At 38.8% G+C, this 19036-nt stretch overlaps 1 protein-coding gene across 2 annotated transcripts in view; it reads left to right on the plus strand.

Annotated features, from left to right (window-relative positions):
- Positions 1-861, plus strand: part of Cdk8 (cyclin dependent kinase 8) — a 200291-nt gene extending 199430 nt beyond the window's left edge. Inside the window, exon 15 of one of the 2 annotated variants that reach the window (XM_004854819.4) lies at positions 100-861. The gene's annotated coding sequence lies outside the window, so the exon portion shown is untranslated. The remainder of the gene's footprint in view (positions 1-99) is intronic. The other variant, XM_004854820.4, reaches the window with a different exon arrangement.
- Positions 862-19036: the final 18175 nt, after the last annotated feature.

Here is a 19036-nt window from a genome sequence, read left to right on the forward strand (position 1 = left end):
GCCCAGATGTGTTGAAAAAATCCTCTGCACACAATAAAAAAAAATAGCCACTGCCTTCTTTAATTTAGTGGAGTTTTTTCTTTCTTTCTTTTTTGACAGAAAAGCAGCTATCTTATTGGCAAATAACAGCATCTGTTCTGAGGAAAATTAGAACTCAGTGGCTTTGAAGCTGAGGCAACAGAGAGGTGCAGCACTTCTTCACACCCTGGCTTAGAAGGAAGTTCTTCAACACATTTCTGTCCTTAGAGCCCAGCTCTGCTTTCCTTTTCAGTGCCGTCCTTTCTGGGGCCAGACAAGTCCCTGCAGGACCAGTGGCCCAGCACTGACACTGACCAGAGCCTCATTGCCTAGCTTCCCAGCTTCTCTGCATTGAATATTCATCTTCAAAGGCAAGAATTTTTCCTGGGTGCTGAGCCAAGGAGTTTTAAAGAAAAAACATTTAAAGATGATTTTAACAAATGACATTTCCTTAGGCTTTTAAAATTTGTTTTCTTGTGGACTTTCTTTTCCCATTTTTAAAGCCAGGCTCTCCTGGAGCCATGATGTTTACAGCATTCTCTCTCATGTAATATCTGCCAAACCAACCTGAGAAGATGCCTGAAAGTCTTTCCTTTATAACTTGATTTCTTTTAGGGTATTTTATATTGATTGATGATGTGTGATTTAGAGTCAGATGGCATATGGCCATTAGTTCCTTGTTAGGCTAGGAATGTTCTGAAAGAGGGAAAACAGGACTGTGTTCTGATCTACCCTGGTCTCAGAGTGGCGTTAGAACAAATCAGTCCTGGGGCTGGGGATTTAGCTCAGTGGTTTCGCCGCCTGCAGTGCAAGCGCAAGGACCCGAGTTTGATCCCCAGCACCAAAAAGAAAAGAAAAGAAAAGAAAAGAGCAAATCAGTCCTGTTCTCCACATCTCAGTTTTTCTCTCATGAAGCAAGGGTAGGGGTAGGGGTGGGGGGTGGGGGGCGGTTAAGAGAATATCAACTGCTGGGAGGTAACTTCCAGAGCTAAATTTGGCATCTTTACAGACCACCTGTACCCATCACTGTGGGTGAACTGAGCCTTTGAGAAGGTTTAGGTTGGAGCCCATAACACCACACTTTATACTATTATCAATCCATCACTCTGTGAGCTTCCTGGGGGCATGAACTCAGGTGTATTTAAGTCCCCGGTGGCACCAGGCACAGTGGCTGGCAGAGAGGGTTCACTTCATGGTTAAGCCAGTTAAATAAATTAATCTAGAAGCAGGATGCTTAAAGCTGTAATTTCTCATTGCCTTTTTTTTTAACCAAAAGTGAGCAGAGCTCAAGAGGAAGAATGGTAAGCAGTAGGAAAAAGAATATCTTATGATTACTTCAAATAGATTTTTATTGCTTTTTCTCTTCCCAGAGGAAGTTCCTTACCCATTTCAATTTTTGATGTCTAAAAGTATTGAACATTTCTAAGCCCAGTGAAGCATTTGCCCAAACATCATCCAAACATAATTAATCAGGAAAACAACTTCCCTTATTTCTGTCCCTTTGCATAGCTGTGCACTACACAGGTGCTCAGAGTAGTTGACCACATTTACCCCCACAGCCCCCCGTGTTATGAGAGTCCTTCGTTTGAATGGAAATTAAACACAAGACCAAATCTGTGCTTTGTATAATAAACCTAAATACTCTGAGAATGCTAGAGACCAGTATCACTTTTGTCCTTCATTCTTTCACTTTTCCAGTGTTGTTTACTAGATGCCAACAGTGCCCTAGTCTTTCTGGGCATCAAGAGTAAGATACCTACTAGCCTAACACCCTCATTCCTTGTCTCTAGTCCCAACTCTTGTCTCCTTAAACTATGACAGTGCCTAACACTGTATACATATCCAATAAGTCCTACAAAGATCAAGGATGAGCCCCTGGCATTTACAAAGTGACTAATCTATCCTAGGCTACATCTCACCCTCTCTTTTTATTCCCACAGCAATCCTAGACTATGATGAATATTCCCATTTTCCAGATGAGAAACTTGGTGTGTAATATGTGCAACTCTCAGGCAGAGCTAGGATTTAGATTGGGCTCATCTGCCTCTGGGCTGCACATCTTCACCTTCACAGGGAGTTGAACATGTACATTCCATCAAGTCCATGAAGGGACAAATGAGGCAAAAGTGGGAGCAGCAGACTTGAGAAGAAGCTGGTTTTGAGGATGAAGGAGCAGAGTAGCCACCAGAAGTTGGAGCATTGGCATCGGCCCACATCCTGCCCCACCCCTGGTTACACAAGCAAGTAAATGTCCTTACTCTGAACCATTTCAATTGACACTTGGCTATTTGCAACAGAAAGCACCAGGCAAGCTGGGCCTGGGTGCCTTTACCCACTACTACCTCTTCTGTTTACTAATTATTTACAAATTGCTTTTCTCCAGGATAATATTCTTTAATGAAATTTGAATTGATATTACCACACACCAGATGGAAATTAAACTATCAGTATATGGACTTTCTGATTATTAAAAGTATATCCACATGCCCTTTTTCATATTTGTTTCATTTTTTAACTTCTGTGTTTATTTCATTCCCTTAAGAGTTTATGAAAGGGGCTGGGGATTTTAGCTTAGTGGTTCCGCCGCCTGCCTCACAAGTGCAAGGTCCCAAATTTGATCCCCAGTACCAAAAAAAGAGGTTATGAAAGTCTCCCACTCAGCATGGGAACAGAAGTATCATTTATTTCTTGGTACATTTCAAGCATACTCTGTTTGCAAAGCCCTCTTAATGCTTATTTTTGAGCTCATTTATTTATTTAGGAGCTGCACAATCCCACCCTTGTCCTTGTGGTGGAAAAGAGATTCTGCCACATTCAGATAGCAATGACTGGTTTAGAAATGTTTTTCTCAGTCCAAGCCAAATGTCTCTTCTGCATCCTTCATTATGTCTAAATGATGCTCTTATCCTTAAACAGAACTCACTTTATCAGTCCACCAGGAAGCATTTGATTTATTCACCAGCCCCCCGGGCGGGAGGAACCAGAAGTCTATAGGGTAATCACACAGCCAGGTGAGCCCCCACTGAGCTGTAGCTTGGGAGAAAATAGTTTGAAATGCTGAAAGGGTTTGGTGTCATGCCAGCCTATTCACTAGGGACCTGCTGAGCCTGCCTGGGACATAAGATGAGCAGGAATGAAAGGGCTCAAAATCCTTCCAGAAGGGGACTCTGGAGGAGTTCTCATTGTCCTGACTACATGGGACAGTTACACAGGAACAGTGCCCATGGCACATAGGACCTGGAAAAGAGACCTGGGCATGTGCAAGTGTTCACAGTCCTCAGGCTTTGGCATCCATTGTGGTTTGTTGCCCTACTGAGTGGCTTACATGATTAGTTTAAGGGACAAACACAGCCAACAAACAGGGTAACAACACAAGGTGTCTGCAGGGAAGACAGGCACAGCTGTGAGGCTAGAGTCTGACACCACTGATCTTAAAGTGGTGGTCATTTACTGAGACCCCCCCTGTGTGCCAGACAGTGTGTTAGTCTCCAGGAGTGTAGAGAGAATAAATGTACATGTTTGTTAGGCAGGTGGGAGTGAGTGGGCTATGCTGCAAGTCTAGTGATAGTTTAAGTATGCTGTCTTAGTGTGTTTTGTGTTACTCTAAAAACACCAAGGCTGGATACTTTATAAACAAAAGAGGTTTATTTGGCTTGTGGTTCTGGAGATCTAAGAGCATGGTGCCAGCATCCTGGTGAGGGCTCCCATGCTGCATCATAGCAGAGCAGAGAAATAGGAAGAAAGATGGTCACAAGTGGGAGGACATATGTATGAACAAAGAAGCAAGAGTCCAGGCAGGGGCCAGGCTCGCTTTTTCTCAAACAGCCCTCTCTCTCATGAAAACTAGTCCATTCCTGCCAGACGTGACCCACTCCTCCAGGAGAGCAGCATTAATCCATTTGTGAGAGTGAAGCTTCCCTAACCTAATCACCTCCCACTAGGCTCCACCTCTTAAAAGTTGAACTACCACCAGGTGTGGTGGTGCATGTCTGTAATCTCAACACTTGGAAGGCTGAGGCAGAAGGATCACCTTGAGTATGAGGCTATACAAGGTAACACTGAACTAAATAGTGAGACCCTATCTCAATTCTCCCAAAATTTGCACTACTTCCACATCACATTGGAGACCTCACACACGAACCTTGGGGGACACACCACATGCACACCATGTTACATGCTCAGCTAGCTTCTTAAGAGCATGCTGCTCTAACTCCTTTCCTAATTCAAAGATAGTCTTTCCTGTTCCTTCAAAACAAACACTTGGAGTTCAAGAAACAGGGCTAGGCTTGGAGTAGCTGGATTTAGCTTCAGAGAGTTCTTAGAAAAGGTTTACAGGTAGGACCAGAGCCAATACCATCTCCTGAAGAGTAACAGGGCAGCCAGAGACACCCATAACTCCCCTCAGTTCCAACTCTACTCTCCAGTTTGCTCCACTTTAATCTCTGCCACTCACCAATATGTGAACTATGAAGTTGGTTGAGTCCACAGGGTCTACACAGCCTCTGTGGAGGAAGGACTGTGGAATTTTCTGGATGAATTAGACATTCCTTGGGACAGTGGTGAGGAAGGAAGTAGTCCCCAGAAAGGATGGATAGCAAGCCCTGCAGACAGGCCAGGCTCTGTTTTCTGCATATGCCTCCAAGTATGCAGAAGTCACACTCAGTCCCAGAGAAAAATGACAAGAAGGAAAGTATTCATTGCAAAGCATTAAAACTGTGTCCCATTCCTGGACCACACACCTACAAGTGCTACAGGAATTAATATGCTTTTCTGAATGCAGTAATTATTTTATGACAGGCACAATTGTATTGTATCTGTGCAGGTGTGATAAATATGTTAAAGTGTTAAACTGTGAACATTTAAAATATGTCAATGTTTTTGTAATTGTTTTTTGGCATTTTTTCATATATTGGATGATTTTTATAAAAAATGAGTTATAGCCCCAGCATTTTCCAACCTCAGAGAGATCTTGCCTGGCCTGCTGTCAGGCATGCAGGTGAAGGGAATTTATTTCTCAATCCATGGCCCCAAGCCAATTATTTGAGTTTAGGAGATTAAAAAGAAGAAAGACAAAGAAGTAAAAAAGCTTGCTTAAAGGAATAATAGGAAACTTCCCAAAATCTGGGAAGCAAGATAAATATCTACATAGTAGTGCCAAAATATTCACAATCAAAATCAAATCAAACAAGACTGCATAGGACCAGGGGTTAAGCTTAGTGGCACCATGCCTGCCTTGCAAGCCTCAGGTCCTGAGTTTGATCCTTGGTACCAAATTAAAGAAAAAAAAGACTGCATCAATACATATTGTCCCAAACTGTCAAAAATCAAAAATAAAGAGAAGATTGTGAAATCAGCAAAAGATGCAAGTCACATATAAGGGAATATCATAAACTAGTTGTGAACTTCTCAGGAAACATCTCACTGACCAAAAGGGAGTGAAAAGATATATTCAAAGTGCTGCATAAACAAAACATGCCAACCAAGAATACTATACCTGAAGCACAAGGACCCAAGTTCAATCCCCGGTACCAAAAAAAAAAAAGAATATTATACCTGGTAAAACTGTCCTTCATAAATGTAAGAGAGATAAAGATTTTTTCAGATAAAATCTGAAGGCTTCATCACTGCTAGACTTGTCTAAAAAGAAATGCTAAAAGGGGTTCTTCAAGCTGCAAGGAAAGGATGCTAATGAGTAACACAAAAACATGTAAAAGGATAAACTCACTGGTAAGCTAGTGTGATGGTGAATGCTTGTAATCTGAGCACTTAGAAGATTGAGACAGAAGGATTGCTGTGAAATTAAGGCCAGCTTTGGCTATAAAGTGAGTTTAAGGCCAACCTGAACTACAAGTGGGAACCTGTCTCAAAAAAAGAAACAAACCTCACAGGTAAAATTAAGCTCACACTCAAATTCAGAATACCCCAATACTATAAAAATAATATATAAATCATTATGTCTTCAGTATGAAGATTAAAAGAGAAAACTATTAATAATAGCTACAATAATTTGCTAAGGGATACACAATACAAAAAGTTGGAAATTGTGACATCAAAAACATAAAATGGAGGTAGTTTTTATGGAAAATCTAGTTGTTATCATTTTAGAAAAACCTGTTATACCTATAAAGTTTTTTAAGCTTCATAGTAACACAAAGACCTGTAGTAGATACATAAAAGATGAAAAAGTGAGAACTAAAGCATGCCACTACAGAAAATCATCTAATCGGCAGAGGAGTTGAACCTTCCGGGCCACTGTACCACCACCCTGAGCAATGAGGAGCAGAGCAGTCCCAAGCACAGAGGAAGTGAACCTTCAAGGCCACCATGCCACTGTGCCCAGCACCGAGGTGAGCCGCACAGGTGCCAACACCACACACCCATTCCCCCCCCTTGAAATGAGAAGACAAACAACTCTCAAAACCAGACTTCCAGATCGCCTAAAGCAACCCCAAAGGGAAATGAGATGGAACAATTTGATACTCAACCACCTGGACTCCCTGAACTGGCAATAAAAGAGGATCTGAAAAAAATGAAATCAGAAATATTATCTCAGATAACATCAGAGATTGTGCCCATAGTGCAGGACATGATTAATAAATCTAGAGAAGACACAGATAAAAAAAAATACAGGAAGTGAAGAACATGATGGAATCCCAAAATAGGAAACAAATGGAATCCATAAAACAGATACAAACAGATTTCCAGGAGATCAAAAACCCTACTGAAAGTCTGCACAGCAGAAGGAGCCAATGTGAGGACAGAATTTCAAACATAGAAGATAAGATTGCAATTAGTGACCAGGAAAAGAAAAATTTCTTTAAAATAAGGGACCATGAGAAATCAATCCAGCAACTGCTAGATGATGCAAAGAAGAATAACATAAGACAGATTGGAGTCAATAAAGAAACAGGAGAGAGTGCAGATGACATTAAAAAAAGTGTTCATAGAAGTGATGACAGAAAACTTCCCAAGCAGTGGAAAAAGAACTTGACATACAGATAAGTGAGGCATATAGGACTCCAAATAGCCTTGATCAAAAAAATCTACACATAGGCATGTAATAGTTAAGATTCCAGAAACCCAACAGAAGAACAAAATTCTGTAAGCAGTTAGAGAAAAGAAACCAATCACATACAAAGGAAAGCCCATCAGAATCACAGAAGACTTTTCAATCCAAGCCCTCAAGGCAAGAAGAGCTTGGAGTGACATTTCAAGCCCTAAAGGAAAATAGCCTCCAACCCAGATTGATGTCCCCTGCAAAACTATCCTTCAAAATTGATGGGGAAATAAGATATTTTCACGACAAAGAGCACCTTAGGAACTTCATGAATGCCAAACCAGCACTCAAAAAAATTTTAGACAATATCCTAGGAAAAGTCAATGAGGATCTCAACCCCAGGAAGCCCAACAGAATGAATCCACTGGGCATGACAAGAAATTAAACACAAAGGGGGAGAATCCAACAAAAAGAAAAAGTCATGACAATGATAGGTCAATATAAGTATAATGATATAGTCAATATAAGTCAATGATAAGTATCAGTTATAACAATCAATGTAATGGTCTCAGTTCACCAATCAAAAGAAATAGACTAGCAGAGTGGATCAAGAAGCAAGATCCAACAATATGCTGCATACAAGAAAGACACTTAATTCAAAAAGAAATTCATAGACTGAAAGTTAAAGGGTGGAAAACAATACTCCATGCTACAGGAACCCCCAAAAAAGCAAGAGAGCTATCTCCATTGCTATCAGGTGTATTTCAAACCAACACTGATTAAGAGAGACAAAGAAGGACACTACATCCTTGTAAAGGGAATAATCCAAGAGGAAGAGATGACAATCATAAACAGATATGCACCAAACACTAGTGTACCCAACTATATAAAACAAATACTGACAGACATGAAAAATCATATAAGCACAAATACAATAATAGTGGGGGACCTCAATACCCCACTGTCACAAAAAAATAGATCAACTAGACAAAAAAGAAACAAAATACTAGAACTCAATCAAACTCTTGAACAAATGAACATAACAGATGTTTACAGAGTGTTCCACCCCACAAAATCAGAATACACATTCTTTTCAGCTGCACACAGGACGTTCTCCAAAATAGAACACATACTCAATCATAGAACATGGTTAAGTAAGTGCAAAGGAATTGAAGTTATCCCCTGTATATTATCAGACCATAGTGCGATGAAATTGGAGATCAATAGCAAAAGAAACTGCAAGAATTTCATAAACACATGGAAATTGAACAACATACTTCGGAATAACCAATGGGTCACAGAGGAAATTAAAGAAGAAATCAGACACGTCCTACAACTAAATGACAATGCCAACACAGCATATCAGAATCTATGGGACACAATGAAAGCAGTCTTATGAGGGAAATTCATAGCAGTGAATACTAATATTAGAAAAGCAGAGTGAGCCCAATTAAACAAACTGATGCTGAACCTTCTAGAAAAAGAAGAGCAGGACAAACCTAAAGCTCATACAAGGAAGGAAATTATTATTATCAGAGCAGAAATCAATGCAATGGAGACTAAGAGAACAACACAAAAAACTCAATGAAGCCAAGAGTTGGTTCTTCAAAAGAATAAACAAAATTGACAAACCTTGACCTTACCAGCTGCACACACACCTCTTGGACCTTCCCACCTCCTGACCAAAGCACTGCAGTTGGCCATGCCTTATGTCCAGCAGAGAGCCTTCCAGAGGGGTCACCACAGAGTGCTGCTTCGTCTCTCTCCTCAGCAGCTGTCTGCTCAGAGCTCTGTCATTGCAAGCCAAGCTTCAGAACATTCTGTTGCATGGAAGGAGGGTGGAGCAGCAAAGTGTGGTGCAAGCCCATGGACACCACTTTGAACTCTACTCCAACTGCCTCATCTTCCCCTGGACCTGGACACGGAGCCTCTGAGCCAAGGCCACTCAGGATATCACTAAAGTTCAGGCTTGCCTTGAACTGGCTATGAAGACCAGGCTAAACTCGATCTCACAGTAATCTTTCTGCCTCAGCCTCCTAAGAGAAATTTATATCTCTTTATGTGCTGTATGTAAGAGTTATGCAAATAAAAGCAAAGTCATCAAGTTGGAATTTCCTTTGGCCATTTCTTTATTCTGAATATTGTAATCTACATACTATATACATTTCCTAATCTATTGACTAATTCATTTCATTAGTCACAAAACAGAAGCTGGTCAATAAATGAGGAATAGAAAGGGCTTCAGGGCTGCCATTCCACCACTCCCAGCCCAGAGGTAGGGGCTTCTGGGCCACCGTTGCACCACTCCCAGCACAGAGGAGGTGAGCTGCGTGGGTGCCAACAGCACCCTCCCCCACCCCCGTCGAAATGAGAAGACACATAAAAAAGTCTCAAAACCAGACTTCCAGATAACCTACAGCAACCCCAAAAGGAAAGGAGATAGAACACTCTGATACTCAACCACCTGACCCACTGAACTGGCAAAAGAAGAGTATCTGGAGAAACAGAAATCAGAAATAATTTCTCAGATAACAGCAGAGATTGTGCCCATAGTCCAGGACATGATTAATAAATCTAGAGAGGACACACATAAAAACATAGAGGAGCTGAGGAACATGATGGAATCTCAACATAGGACAAAAATGGAATCCATGAAACAGATACAAACAGATTTCTAGGAAATTAAAAACTCCATTGAAAGTCTACACAGCAGAATGAGCCAATGTGAGGACAGAATTTCAGATATAGAAGATAAGATTGCAATTAGTGACCAGGAAAAGAAAAATTGTTTCAAAATTGTAAGGGACCATGAGAAATCAATCCAGCAGCTGCTAGACGATGCAAAGAAAAATAACATAAGACTGATTGGAGTCAATGAAGAAACAGGAGAGTGCAGATGACATAAAAAAAAAACCTGTTCACAGAAGTGATGGCAGAACACGTCCCAAGCAGGGGAAAAGAACTTGACATACAGATAAGTGAGGCATATGGGACTCCAAATAACCTTGATCAAAAAAAATTTACACATAGGCATATAATAGTTAAGATTCCAGAAACCCAACAGAAGAACAAAGTTCTACAAGCAGTTAGAGAAAAGAAACAAATCATATACAAAAGAAAGCCCATCAGAATCACAGCAGACTTCTCAACACAAACCATCAAAGCAAGGAGAGCTTGGAGTGACATTCCAAGCCCTAAAAGAAAACAGCCTCCAACCCAGATTGATGTACCCTGAAAAACTATCTTTCAAAATGAATGGAGAAATAAGATACTTTCATGACAAAGAGCACCTTAGGAACTTCATGAATACCAAACCAGCACTCCAAAAAATTTTACACAATATCCTAGGAACAGACATTGAAGATCAGAACCCCAGGAAGCAAAGCAGAATGAACCTATCTGGCATGACAAGAAATTAAATGTAAAGGGGGAGAACCCAACAAAAAGAAAAAGTCATGGCAGTGATAAGTCAATAAGTTTCAGTTATAATCATCAATGTTAATGGTCTCAATTCAACAATCAAAAGAAATAGACTGGCAGAATGAGTCAAGAAGCAAAATCCAACAATATGCTGCATACAAGAAAGACACTTAATTCAAAATGAAACTCATAGACTGAAAGTTAAAAGGTGGAAAACAATACTCCATGCTACAGGAACCCGAAAAAAAGCAGTAGTAGCTATCCTCTTTGCAGATCAAGTAGATTTCAAACCAACACTGATTAAGAGAGATAAAGAATGACACTATATTTTTGTAAAGGGAACAATCCAACAGGAAGACATGACAATCATAAATATCTATGCACCAAACACTAGTGCACCCAACTATATAAAACAAATACTAATGGACACGAAAAGTCAAATATGCACTGACACAAGTGTAGTGGGGGACCTCAACACCCCCCTGTCACAAATAGATAGATCAACTAGACAAAAAATAAGTAATGAAATACTAGAACTCAATCAAACTCTTGAACAAATGAGCTTAACAAATGTTTACAGAGTCTTCCACCCCACAAAATCAGAATACACGTTCTTCTCAGCTGCACATGCGTCTTTCTCCAAAATAGACCACATACTCACACATAGAACATGTTTAAGTAAGTGCAAAGGAATTGACGTTATCCTCTGTATATTAGCAGACCGCAGTGCGATGAAATTGGAGATCCATAACAAAAGAAACTGGAAAAATTTCATAAAAACGTGGAAATTGAACAACACACTTCTGAATAACCAATGGGTCACAGAGGAAATTAAAGAAGAAATCAGACAGTTCCTTCAATTAAATGACAATGACAATACAACATATCAGAATCTATGGGACACAATGAAAGCAGTCTTAGGAGGGAAATTCATAGCAGTGAATACTCACGTTAGGAAAACAGAACGAGCCCAATTAAACAACATGATGATGAACCTCAAGCTTCTAGAAAAAAGAAGAACAGGACAACCCCAAAGCTCATACAAGGGAGGAAATTATAGAGATCAAAGGAGAAATCAATGCAATGGAGACTAAGAGAATGATACAAAAAAATCAATAAAGCCAAGAGTTGGTTCTTCAAAAGAATCAACAAAATTGACAAACCCTTAGCCAACCTTATCAGAAAAAAGGAAAGAAAAGGCCCAAATCCATGCAATTAGGAATGAAAAGGGTGAAATTACAACAGACCCAGCAGAAATCCAGAGGATCATCAATACCTACTTTCAGAACCTATACGCCAATAAGATGGACAACACAGAAGAAATGGACAGATTCCTAGATACATATGAATTACCAAAGTTGAACAAAGAAGACCTAAAAATTCTAAACAACCCAATATCAACCAATGAAATTGAAAACATAATAAAAATCTTATCAACTAAGAAAAGCCCAGGCCTTGATGGCTTCACTGCAGAATTCTACAAGACATTTAGAGAGGAACTACTGCCTTACTGTTTAAACGCTTCAATGAAATTGAAAGGGAAGCAATATTCCCAAATTCATTCCTGGAAGCAAGCATCACCTTGATCCCCAAAGCAGAGAAAGATCCAACTGAAAAGGAGAACTATAGGCCAATCTCACTAATGAACATAGATGCAAAAATCCTTGATAAGATCCTGGGAAATAGAATGCAGAAGATCATCAAGAAGATCATACACCCTGATCAAGTGAGATTCATCCCAGGGATGCAGGGATAGTTCAACATATGAAAAACAATCAATGTAATACACTATATCAGTAGAGCCAAGGACAAAAACCATATGATTATCTCCATAGATGCAGAAAAAGCATTTGACAAAATAAAACATGCATTTATGATAAAAACCCTACAGAAAATTGGAATAGATGGTCTCTACCTCAAACTGATAAAAACCATCCATGAAAAACCAACAGCCAATATCATACTAAATGATCAAAACCTGAAATCCTTCACACTAAAATCAGGAACAAGACAAAGATATCCACTATCACCACTCTTGTTCAATATAGTTTTGGAAACATTAGCCACAGAAATTAGACAAGAGAAAGAAATAAAAGGAATAAAGATAGGAAGAAGTCAAATTGTCATTATTTGCAGATGACATGATACTCTATATAGAAGACCCCAAGAACTCCACAAAAGTCTTTTAGACTTAATAACCAAATTAAGCAAAATAGCTGGTTACAAGGTCAACACACAAATATCAATAGCTTTTCTCTACACCAATGACAGACTCACTGAGAGAGAAATAGGACAAATAATTCCTTTCACAATAGCATCCAAAAAACTGAAATACCTAGGAATCAACCTAACAAAAGAAATCAAAGACCTCTTCTCTGAAAACTATAGCACTCTGAAAAGAGAGATTGAAGATGATATCAGAAAATGGAAAGACATCCCCTGCTCCTTGGTAGAAAGGATCAACACAGTGAAAACGGCCATACTTCCAAAAGTGCTATATAGATTTAATGCAATTCCAATTGAGATCCCAGCAGCATACTTCATGGACCTTGAGAAAACAATCCAAAAATTCATTTGGAGAAGAAGAGACCCAGAATAGCAAAAGCAATTCTAGGTAACAGAGACATGGCAGGGGGTATCACAATCCCCAAGCTGAAACTGTTCTACAAAGCTACTGTGATAAAAACAGCATGGTACTGGCACAGAAACAGACCTGAGGACCAGTGGAACAGATTAGAAGATGCAGAATCAATGCAAGACACACTCAGCCACCTCATCTTCAACAAAGAAGCCAAACACCCTCACTGGAGGAAAGATAGCCTCTTTAATAAATGGTGCTGGAAAAATTGGGTTTCAACTTGCCAAAGATTAAAACTAGACCTATATCTCTCACCATGCACTAAACTAAAATCAAAATGGATTGAAGATCTAAATATTAAAATAGAAACGCTGAACCGGCTGGGATAGAGGTTAAGTAGAACCCTTGAAGACATCAGTGTAGGAAAAGATTTTATAAACAAATCCTCAGTTGCCCATGAACTAGCATAAACAATCAACAAGTGGGATCTCTTCTTTCTTATTAAAAAGCTTCTACACAGCAAGAGAAACCACCAGCAGTGTGAAGAGACAACCCACAATGTGGGAAAAATTTTCACCTGCTTTTCCTCAGGAAATGGTCTACTATCTCGAATCTATAAAGAACTTAAAAAGATCAGACCTCCCAAATTTAAAGACCCAATCCAAAAATGGGCATCTGAAATGAACAGATATTTCTCAGACAAAGAAGTAGAAATAGCAAATAAATACATGAAAAAATGTTCAATATCACTGGTCTTTTGAGAGATGCAAATGGAAACAAGACTGAGATTTCACCTCACTCCAGAAAGAATGGCTGCTATCATGAAATCAACCAATAACAAATGGTGATGGGGCTGTGGGGAAAGAGGAACCCTGCTCCACTGCTGGTGGGAGTGTAAACTGCTGCAACCACTGTGAAAATCAGTATGGAGATATTTCAAAGAACTAGGACTGGAAGTCCCATTTGATCCAGCTATTCCCCTGCTGGGGATCTTCCCCAAAGAATTAAAAGAATCATACCACAATGATATATGTGCACCCATGTTGATAGCAGCACAATTTGTAATAGCTCAAACTTGGAAACAGCCCAAATGCCCATCAACTGGAGACCAGATTTTAAAAATGTGGATTTTTAAATAAAATGGAGTACTACTCAGCCATAAAGAATGAGAAATTAGAGACATTTATAGCTAAATGGACGCACATTGATGCAATACTCTCTTGAGTGAAATAAATAGGACACACATGTATAAATACTGAATAGTTTCTCTGGTGTGAGAAACTGAAAGTGTAAATAAGGACTAAAATGTATAATAGGTAATGTGAAATAGGAAGAAAAGGGGCAAAGGGGAAGGAAGTGGGAGGGGTAGGGGAAAGGAAAGAAGGGAATGGAATTAATATGAGAAAATGGAAAAATAGGAACAAAATCTTTGTAAATAAGGAGGGATGGAAGGGTTGAAGGGAGGGCTGGGCAAGGGTGAAAAATAAGAACCAAGAGAGACGTTGTAAAGGTGCAAATTTCCAATGATGGATGTCATTATATTGTATACCTAAAATGTACCAATGATTAGAATGAATAACCAATAATGCACAATAGGAAGAAAAGGTCCAAATGGGTAGGTGTAGTGGGAGGGGCAGGGGAAAGGAAAGAAGGGAAAGGAAAATGATGAGAAATGGAAAAAATGGAAATAAAGTTTTTGTAAATAGGGAAGGGTGGAGGGGGTTAAGGGAGGGCTAGGAATGGGGAAAAAATAAGAACCCAGATGCATCATGTAAAGGTACAAGTTCCCAATGAGAAATGTAAATGTGTTGTATACCTAAAATGTACCAATAAAAGAATTTAAGTAAAAAAATAAAATGAAATAAAAAGAAAGGTGTTGTTACCATAATATCTCTCTCAGTGAGTTTATTTATGTCCTCCAATGCTGTTAATTTTTTTAAATTTTATTTTATTGGTACATTTTAAGTATACATTATAATGACATTCATCATTGGAAATTTGCACCTTTACATAGTCTCTCTTGGTTCTTATTTTTCACCCTCCCCCTGCCCTCCCTTCAACCCCTCCATCCCTCCCTATTTACAAAGACTTTGTTTTCATTTACTCATATTAATTCCTTTCCCTTCTTTCCTTTCCCCTACACCTCCCAATTCCCCTTCCCCTTTGCCCCTTTTCTTCCTATTTTACATTATCTATTATATCTTTTAGTCCTTATTTACACTCAGTTTCTCATATGAGTAACTATTCGGTATTTACACATGTGTGTCCTATTTATTTCACTCAAGAGAGTATTGCATCAATGTGCATCCATTTAGCTATAAATGTCTCTAATTTCTCATTCCTTATGGCTGAGTAGTACATCATTTTATTTAACAAACCACATTTTTAAAATCCAGTCTCCAGTTGTTGGGCATTTGAGCTGTTTCCAAGTTTTACCTATTACAAATTGTGCTGCTATCAACATGGGCGTGCATATATCACTGTGGTATGATTCTTTTAATTCTTTGGGGAAGATCCCCAGCAGGGGAATAGCTGGGTCAAATGGGACTTCCAGTCCTAGTTCTTTGAGGTACCTCCATACTGATTTCCACAGTGGTTGCAGCAGTCTACACTCCCACCAGCAGTGGAGCAGGGTTCCTCTTTCCCCACAGCCCCACCACCATTTGTTATTGGTTGATTTCATGATAGCAGCCATTCTTTCTGGAGTGAGGTGGAGTCTCAGCACTGTTTCCATTTGCATCTCTCAAAAGACCAGTGATATTGAACATTTTTTCATGTATTTATTCGCTATTTCTACTTCTTTGTCTGAGAAAAGTCTGTTAATTTGTTCAAATGTTTGTTCAGATGACCGTTTTTGGAATGGGTCTTTAAATGTGGGAGGTCTGATTTTTTAAAGTTCTTTATAGATTCTAGATAGTAGACCTTTGAGGAACAGCAGGTGAAAATTTTTCCCACATCACATTGTGGGTTGTCACTTCACACTGTTGGTTGTTTCTCATGTTGTGCAGATGCTTTTTAATAAAAAGAGATCCAACTTCTTGATTGTTTGTGCTAGTTCACTGGCAACTGAGGTTTTGTTCACAAAATCTTTTCCTACACCAATGTCTTCAAGAGTTCTACTTAACCTCTCTTCCAACTGGTTGTTTCTGTTTTAATATTTAGAACTTTAATCCATTTAGATTTTAGTTTAGTGCATGGTGAGAGATATAGGTCTAGTTTTAATCTTTGGCAAATTGAAACCCAATTTTTCCAGCACCATTTATTAAAGAGGCTATCTTTCCTCCAGTGAGGGTGTTTGGCTTCTTTGTTGAAGATGAGGTGGCTGAGTGCATCTGGAGTTGTTTCTGCATCTTCTAATCTATTCCACTGGTCCTCAGGTCTGTTTCTGTGCCAGTACCATGCTGTTTTTATCACAGTAGCTTTGTAGTACAGTTTCAAGTTGGGGGTTGTAATACCCCCTGCCATGTCTCTGTTATCTAGGATTGCTTTTGGTATTCTAGGTCTCTTCTTGGTCCAAATAAATTTTTGGATTGTTTTCTGAAGGTCTGTGAAGTATGCTGCTGGGATTTCAATTGAGATTGCATTGAATCTATATAGCAGTTTTGCAAGTTTGGCCATTTTCACTGTGTTGATCCTTCTTACCAAGGAGCAGGGGATGTCTTTCCATTTTCTGATATCATCTTCAATCTCTCTTTTCAGAGTGCTGTAGTTTTCAGAGAAGAGGTCTTTCATTTCTTTCTTCAGGTTTATTCCTAGGTATTTCAATTTTTTGGATGCTATTGTGAAAAGAATTGTTTGCCCCATTTCTCTCTCAGTGAGTCTGCTGTTCGTGTAGAGGAAAGCTGTTGATATTTGTGTGTTGGCCTTGTATGAACTACTTTACTGAATTTGGTTATTAAGTCTAAAAGACTTTTGGTGGAGTTCTTGGGATCTTTTATATAGAATATCATGTCATCTGCAAATAATGACAATTTGACTTCTTCACTTCCTGTCTCTATTCCTTTTATTTCTCTCTCTTGTCTAATTTCTGTGGCTAATGTTTTCAAAACTATATTGAACAGGAGTGGTGGTAGTGGACACCCTTGTCTTGTTCCTGATTTTAGTGTGAACAATTTCAGTTTTTGAACATATAGTATGATACTGGCTGTTGGTTTTTCATAGATGGCTTTTATCAGATTGAGGTAGAGACTATTCCAATTTTCTGTAGGGTTTTTATCATAAATGCATGTTTTATTTTGTCAAATGCTTTTTCTGCATCTATGGAGATAATCATATGGTTTTTATCCTTGGCTCTATTGATATAGCACATTACATTGATTCATTACCATATGTTGAAACATCCTTGCATCCCTGGGATGAATCCCACTTGGTCAGGGTGTATGATCTTCTTGATGATCTTTGCATTCTGTTTGCCAGTAACTTATTAAAGATTTTTGCATCTATGTTAATTAATGAGATTGGCCTATAGTTCTCTTTTTCAGTTGGGTCTTTCTCTGCTTTAGGAAGCAAGGTGATGCTTACTTCCAGGAATGAATTCGAGAATATTGCTTCCTTTTCAATTTCATTGAGAAGTTTAAACAGTAGTGGCAGTAGTTCCTCTCTAAAAGTCTTGTAGAATTCAGCAGTGAATCCATCAGGACCTGGGATTTTCTCAGTTGGTAATTTTTCAATTAATGTTTTCAATTTCATTGATTGATATTGGCTGGTTTAGAATTTTTAGGTCTTCTTCGTTCAACTTTGGTAATTCATATGTATCTAGGAATCTGTCCATTTCTTTTGTGTTTTCCATCTTATTGTAGTATAGTTTCTCGAAGTAGGTACTGATGACCCTCCTGATTTTTGTTGGGTGCATTGTAATTTCATTCTTTGTATTCCTAATTGCTTGGATTTGGGCCTTTTCTTTCCTTTTTCTGATAAGTTTGGCTAAGGGTTTGTCAATTTTGTTGATTCTTTCAAAGAACCAACTCTTGGCTTCATTGATTTTTTGTATTGTTCTCTTAGTCTCCATTGCATTGATTTCTCCTCTGATCGTTATCATTTCCTCCCTTGTATGAGCTTTGGGTTTGTCCTGCTCTTCTTTTTCTAGAAGCTTGAGGTCAGCATCAGGTTGTTTAATTGGGCTTGCTCTGCTTTTCTAATATGCGTATTCACTGCTATGAATTTCCCTCATAAGACTGCCTCCTTTTTTTACCATAGATTCTGATATGTTGTATTGGCATTGTCATTTAATTGTAGGATGTGTCAGATTTCTTCTTTAATTTCCTCTGTGACCCACTGGCTATTCCAAAGTGTATTGTTCAATTTGCATATGTTTATAAAATTCTTGCTGTTTCTTTTGCTATTGATCTCCAGTTTCATAACACTATGGTCTGATGATATACAGGGGATAACTTCAATTTCTTTTCTCTTACCTCAATATGTTCTATGAGCAAGTATGTGGTCTGTTTTGGAGAATGGCCATGTGCAGCTGAAAGAATGTGTATTCTGATTTTGTGGGGTGGAACACTCTGTAAACATCTGTTAAGTTCATTTTTTCAAGAGTTTGATTGAGTTCTAGTATTTTTTTGCTTGTTTTTTTGTCTAACTGATCTATCTGTTTGTGACAGTGGGGTATTGAGTTCCCCCACTACTACTGTATTAGTGCTTATATGATTTTTGATGTCCATTAGTATTTGTTTTATATAGCTGGGTGCACTAGTGTTTGGTGCATAGATGTTTATGATTGTTATCTCTTCCTTTTAGATTGTTCCCTTTACAATGATGTAGTGTCCTTGTTTGTCTCTCTTAATCAATGTTGAAATCCACCTGATCAGCAAAGGGGATAACTCTTTTACTTTTTTTCAGGTTCCTGTTGCATGGAGTATTATTTTCCACCCTTTAACTTTCAGTCTATGAGTTTCTTTTTGAATTAAATGTCTTTCTTGTATGCAGCATATTGTTGGATCTTGCTTCTTGACCCATTCTGCCAGTCTATTTCTTTTGATTGGTGAATTCATACCATTAACATTGATTGTTATAACTGA

The sequence above is a fragment of the Heterocephalus glaber genome, unplaced genomic scaffold (genome assembly GCF_053883595.1).
Source record: "Heterocephalus glaber isolate CG9 unplaced genomic scaffold, H.glaber_assembly_v1.0 deba00001719, whole genome shotgun sequence".
Classification (NCBI taxonomy): Eukaryota; Metazoa; Chordata; class Mammalia; order Rodentia; family Bathyergidae; genus Heterocephalus; species Heterocephalus glaber.